Raw genomic sequence first — 5,209 nt, 5'->3', positions numbered from 1 at the left:
CAGCAGGAAGGCTTGGGGTTCCTTTGTCTCTCAGCTCCTCTTCTTCCTCCCCCTTCTCTCTCCTGGAGAACTCATGGTTAATTAATTCTCCTCAGTGCGCTCTCTCTCTCTCTCTCTCTCTCTCTCTCTCTCTCTCTTCTGTGTGCTCAGCTCATTCCCCTCCTTCCAGCTGAGTCTTGTAAAATTTCTTGGCCTTGCCTGGCTTGTCAGAATTTGTCCTGGCCACCCAGACCAATGCGCTGTCTTATTGTTTGGGGGGCATTTGACCATTCCTGTCCCCTTGACTGAGCAGGAGCACAGTGCAGTGCTCCCAAGACACTGCCCTCTGCCAGCCTAAGCTGCATTGGCTCTGTCCTCCATTTTACTCTGAGGTGGCTTGTTGCTATGGTGACTAAGCAGCTCCTCACCCTTCCCTCCTGTTGCTGCAGCCAGATCCTGCCCCATCCTCTCTGCCTCACAACCAGACTAGGTGCGACAGTGTCCTGATGGCCATCATGCGGATGCTGCCGCCATTTTAAAATCATTAGAAAATGTAGCACTCTTGTCCCACCCCGTTTTCAAGTGCTGAAACAGGTGTGTGTGTGGGGGGGGGGGGGGGGGTGAGGCCATTTCTGCACTTGATAAGGCACAGGAGGAGGGAATACAAAAGCATCTCAGCCCCCCATGCTGCAGGCCCAATCAGGATCGTGTCCTCACTGTATTTCAGTGGCTTAAAAATGGCGGCCGGATCTTCATGGCAGCCGTGAGGACCCTCTAGTCACCTCTAGTTTGGCCCTCAGTTACCACTTCTGTTGAGAGTGTGAAGTGCATCCCATGCATATGTACAGTGACCTTTTGCCCTCTAAAACCATCACACCCATTAAAAATCCCTTCCAACCAGGGTCAGAAGAAGATAAATTCATTTTGAATGCGGAGTGCTCTCTACCTGACCCCGTGTTTATATAATGTTTTTACCGGGGGTTCCAGGTTCCTAGTTTAGGATCTGCCTCCACATGGTCTTTATTTCATTTGTGGTAGTTTTGGCTGTTGCAAGCATGTGTCTCTAGAGAGCTCTGGGATGCCTAGATTTTTGTTTTAAGTCGCACAGTGGAAAGGAGAATACGATTGGCATCAGTTTCCCCTGAAGCTGCCCCCCCCCCCCCCTACGATCGTCAGGGCGGGGTATGCTACAGAATTTCTTAACCCCCCCCCCCCCCCCCCCATCTCCCATTAATAGTTAAAAGGCTGGAATCCTTGGCTAGATGGAATCCAGCAACTCTTTGACAACCTCCAAGGCCATGTAACAATTGCCCTGAAGAGAGAATTTCGGATGGTGCAGCTTCTCCTTCCTTGTAGCAGCCCCAAAATCTTATTCCATTCTGCACTCCTCTTACTCCCACCTGCAGGCTTCCAGCTAACATTTTAGCCAATCCAGCAAAAGAGAGAAGAAAGGGGAAAAGGGGAGATGTGCCCAGAGGGGATGGCTTAGCCAATATGATAAAGTTGTGGTTGCCAAACTCTTTTTGGAGTTGTGACAACCTATTGTGGTTTGTTTGTGTGACCTCCTCCTTAGTTCTGAATATAATAAATAACATCAAAAATTATTGCTAGTGTTAAAAAAATGCTTTTCAAACACATTTAACTCAGTTAGGAACATCCACCATTAGCGTAGAATTGTGCTTGAAATCACAGTATGCAGACTTAATAGAGCTCCACTCCGTTCCTACAGCTCATAACTTTGTCGGCTCATCTTAAACTGACCGATGGAAAGGGGGCCATGGCAGAGGTTTACAGTGGGATATAGTTCTTCCCTAGAAGGTCTCAAGGACAAAGTTGGAATAAGGTAGAGAGGCTGAGATGGGTATGTCAGTGGGGTCACCATTGGGTGTGCATTCTGGCAAACAAATGCTGGCAAGTCCAGCCACTGTCACCCAACTCACAAACTAAGGCTTTTCTGCTCTGTTATGTAACCTGTTTGCTGAGTCAGCTGTCAGAGCAGGACTGAAGTGAGAAGGACCTTTAGCAGTTAGAGAAAGTGGTCTGAAAATTGTGTATGCAACTCCAGAACACCCAGGCACAGGTCTGGCGTCAGCATACCCTGCGCGTGGGGCTGTTCCCAGGGCCAAGGGCTTATGGCGGTGCACACCGCTGCTGCCCCCCCCCCATTTATGAACCTTCCCTGCCACCTGCCCTTCCCCACCAATATGTGAGTGCCCCACCTCTCCTGCTCCCAACTCCCTGTGCCACCCAACATCATTTGGCAAGAGCATGCCAGTGGTGCATGGCAATAGTGCTTCTGGCTGTCACAGCACCAGCATCCATAGCCACACACACTGCCCAGCTTTGGTATGCAAAGGGTGCTCAGGTAGTGCGGGTGGCTGGAGGGCTCGTGAGCAGGGGAAGGACACATAGACAGGTGGGGTGGTGCATGGGTGGGTGGGCAGGAAGGGAGGCATGAGCAAAGGGGCTGATCATAGCCTGGGGCCTCTAAAACCTCAATCTGACTCTGCCCAGGCACCTACACTAAAAAGGGATAAGACAAAAGAAACATTATCCCTCTTGGCCAAACCACCATAGGATCCCTGACTGGATAACCTGCTTGCTGAGGAGCAGTTTGGAGTCTGGGTATGATGCTAATTGTGTGTCTGTTGCCCCAAAACATCTGGGCCTCCCTTCTGTGACATCTGGTGCTTTGTAATGTGTGTCATGGCACCACAGTGCCCCATGTTTTTTACCCACGAGTGGCAGCAAATGACATGGCTTGGGGAGACATAAGATGTCATGATGTCATGGCAGAGGGTAAGCGGTGGAAACCATTACATCTGCTGTTTTGGACAGCAGGTGCTGATTTGGGGCTCAGAATCAAATGAGATACTATGCTTGAGGGTTAGATGTAGGTTAGCATAACTCCACAAGAGTTGACTTATATAAGATGACCGTAGTGTGGGCTTTCTCTGTCCGAAGGTGTCCCCCCCCCCCAGAATCCAGTCCCGCTATCAGGCTAGAGCAGTGCTCCCTGCTTGCTGAATTGCAACCTGGACATTTGCATTCTACCTTTCAAAGAAAGAAGGACACAGAAACCAAACCAGTGCAGATTCAAACCAGTGCAGATTTTCCCACCCGTTTCTTCCCTGATCCTCTTGTATGGCCCCCTCTTCCTGCTGTGTGACACCCCCCCCCGAGAATACTTTATGTCAACCTTGCCCCATTTGTGTTGCAGCCACCCCACCACCCCATCCTTCACAAGCAAGAACTAATTTTCAGTCAAACGCAGGGGAGTCAGCATGGTTCAATTTGAACCAAGGCTTAGCATTATGGTATTTTTAAAAATGATCAATGACAGGAGTTTGACCCTGGAATGCGGGAAGTGATAAGGAGAGTGCCTCAGAGCATGTGCAAAGTGCCTTTCTCTCACCACTGTGCAACCCCAAACAACCATGCATACCCCAGGCTGTATGCAAACACACAACTGGGGCTAGATTGGAAAGGTTTCCAGGGCACAAAATTCCTACCAGTAGCATTTCTTTGAGCAAACATACCCTTATGTTTTCTTACGTTGGATGAAGGTGGGCAAAATTCCTCTGTCCCTCCCCATCCCGGATGTGGTTACTTTCAGAATATACCCATGCGCCTTCCATGGCTTGCGCCCAGCAGACTGGCCTGGGGTTGAGCAAGGAGTGATAAGAGAATTTGACAACAACCCTTGTTTCCTTGGGGATACCATGCCCTCTGTAAGTAACTTGCTGACTGGGCCATGCTGACGGCCAACAGGATCAGGGGAAAGATAATTTGTGGTGATCTTGAAGGGTGAAAATTGCAGTAATTTAATCTGTGACTATTATTTACACCATCCAAGTCTGAAAAATGATGCTGTGCATGTACTATTTTTATTTTTTTAATGGATTTGTGGTGTGCTGCAGTGATGGAAAGCCATGACTCAGAAATGCTTTTTGGTCACAGTGACATACAGATTTATGTGCAGCACCAATGTTGGGGGAGATTGGGCTTGCTGGGATCCTTCCGCACATGTTACATGTCTTGAATGGGTCATGACTGCCTTTATTGTACTGGAAATCTCACAAGCATCAGTGCTTGTAAAGGGGCACTGCTGACAGAGACCTTTTTTTTTTTTTTTGCAATAAGGTCAATCCACAGGGGGAGAGGTTTGCCTCTTGTACAGCGACTGCATGGTTTCCATTGCCACGTGAAAGTGATTACTCAACAGCAGCTATGATACCCATATAATATATGATGTGAACCCAAGAGAGGTGTCCTTGTGCCAAAACTGCAGCAAGCCCATGCCTGTAAGGGCCACCCTGATGCTTTTGGAGGGCTATATCTGAATCCAGAACTAAAACGTTTCTTTTTCTTCGATACAAAATCCATCGCTATGAAAATGTGGGCCTGAAGTGCAGCAGGTGCTGTTCTATTAACCCAGTAAGAGTCATAGTCCTAGATCCTGGTATATACCAGGCCTGACCAGTCCAGAGGCTTCATGCAGATGTTGTGTGTTCTGTGCCTGAAGATGGCTATGAGGCCTCAGCATTCACATTGTTCACAGGAATAAATTGCAGCCATGGTCCAGGAAGTCCTCTGCACAAGGGCCTAGAAACACCTCGGAGTGCAGGAAATGAGCTGGGGGACACGCTAAGATGTAGAGGCTAGCTACTTCAGCTGTGCAACATGTCCCATACTGGAGGCTAGTATTGGTAGAATCTGGCAAAGTTGAAGCACTCTTTGGATATCAGTCAGAAGGGCAAAATACAGGTGGCATTGTCCTCTTTTCTGAATTTGTTGACATGAGAGAGCATAGGCTTTCCAAGTTACACAGAACTTTTTATCAGGCCACCTTAAGCCCGCAACTTGCATTGGAGCAAGTATAATCTTTCTATATCACTTTAAAATCTGGCTTGCTCTTCACATGCTTGTTCTCAGTGAGCCAACAATCTTCCACAACTTGTTTTGCTTTGTGGGATGCATTTCGTTTTGTAAGAGCAATAGCTGATAAACAGATTTTGGGGAAATAATAACCTGGCTATTATCCCTGCCCAGCTTCTAACCAGTGAGGCACAGAAGACCCCAGATGAACACTGTTAAGTCACTTTCCTTCAGGAAGTCCAGGCTTTTGCAGATAACAAGTGGTGGGGATCTAGGGGAACCTGGGTTGTCAGAAGCTGCAAGGGTCTTGTCCTATCAAGTTGGAGATACAGATGCCACCATGTAGTCCCAT

The sequence above is a fragment of the Gekko japonicus genome, unplaced genomic scaffold (genome assembly GCF_001447785.1).
Source record: "Gekko japonicus isolate JY-2015 unplaced genomic scaffold, Gekko_japonicus_V1.1 scaffold135, whole genome shotgun sequence".
Classification (NCBI taxonomy): domain Eukaryota; kingdom Metazoa; phylum Chordata; class Lepidosauria; order Squamata; family Gekkonidae; genus Gekko; species Gekko japonicus.
Note: the sequence above shows the minus strand (reverse complement) of the source record.